Genomic DNA, 1,568 nt, shown 5'->3' with positions numbered 1-1,568 from the left:
AGGCTCAGTGGAAGAGGGTAGCCAAGACAGGACGTGGAACCAGAACTTGATGCAGGACCTTTAAACTGGTCTCCTCCTTGGAGCCAGGCTTACTTGGATAAAAACTGAAACTCCTCACAAATTGAGCCAAAAATCCAGAGGACTCCGCGGGGGAGGAACAGTGGACGATCAGGAGAAGAGACAAACACTAAAACCCTCTTTCCACTGGCTGCTAGGATCCAGGACATGAACCATGAAATCAAACTGAACAGATCAATTCAATTTAGTTTATTTCTATAGCGGCAATTGACAACACATGTCATCTCAAGGCTCTTTACAGATACAATTCAACCAGATCATTCAGTAAGATTGGTTGTTTTCTATCTAAGGAAAACCAGCTGATTGCATCGACCTCTTGACTCTTCAGCAATCCCTCACACTAAGCATGCTTGTAGCGACAGTGGAGAGGAAAAACTCCCTTTGAAGAGGGAGAAACCTCCAGCAGAACCAGGCAGTGTTGCCAGATTGGGCTGGTTCAAAGTCAGATCAGCGTACTTTGAGTTAACCTATTAAAACGCACGTCCACCAATCATTCATCATTACTGGTTCATAGCAACGCCTCCCTGAATCACTTATTGGCTAATTTGCCAGGGTGTTGACAACAGAACTAATGTAGTGGCGCCACAGATTATGCTAGTTTTAGCAGCAGGTGGATCTGGTGTGATAAACTTCGCACTCACAATCGATGCGTTCTGGTATGAAGAGGAATCTTTTAAAGATGCTGGAGGAAACTGCTGCTTTCAGGATTTAGCACTTGGTGCAATTAAACTCTTCATTCTATCTATATTAGATGCACCAGTTGAAAGAGCTTTTTCACAAGTTGCTGTGCTTAAAGACGAGTCCGGAAATCACATGGGCCTGCCGATCCTGTTGATAGATGTGTGAACTGGACTAACAGGGAATAGATGGAGCTCAGCAACATTCCATCCTCCCCGACAATTATTGGGGAGATTTCATTCAACCATGGATCATAAGTCACAATGGATTGTATTTTACTTCACCTCAAGTAAAAGTTCAGCGTTGAGGTTTTCAATGTTCCAGCCAAAAATCTAATAAGCATTAAACCTAAGAATTCAAAATCAACCACAATAAATATCGTTATTTCAGTTATGTAAAATTAGCTTAGCATATCTGTGTGTGCGCACTGATCGTATTTTTTCTTCAAAATGTAAAAAGAGGAGTAGTCTATGTGGTTATGAATCCATTCTGAAAACATGTTAGTACCAGTATGTGATGTGTCACATGACACTTACTGGATCTGACATCGCTGTGGTGGCTGGGTCACAGTTGTTTATGGGGAACAACTCTGGGCAGATTTTGTTGGATTGTAGCTTTTTAACAGGTAGTGTTGAATTAATCTGTACTGCATGGTGTTCTATCTGGCACCACAGCACTCAGTGTGAGCGGCCATCTGCTGAGGCCCACTGGGGTTCACAGAAGCAGACATAGAAAAAGAAGCATAGATGCAAAAGGCAACTGTCAACCAGCTCCACAGGCGGCCCCGTCCAGGAAACACACAGCCAGGCAGA

This window comes from Cyprinodon variegatus, unplaced genomic scaffold, assembly GCF_000732505.1.
Source record: "Cyprinodon variegatus isolate N-32 unplaced genomic scaffold, C_variegatus-1.0 Scaffold862, whole genome shotgun sequence".
Taxonomy (NCBI): Eukaryota; Metazoa; Chordata; class Actinopteri; order Cyprinodontiformes; family Cyprinodontidae; genus Cyprinodon; species Cyprinodon variegatus.
This window is presented reverse-complemented; position numbering follows the sequence as displayed.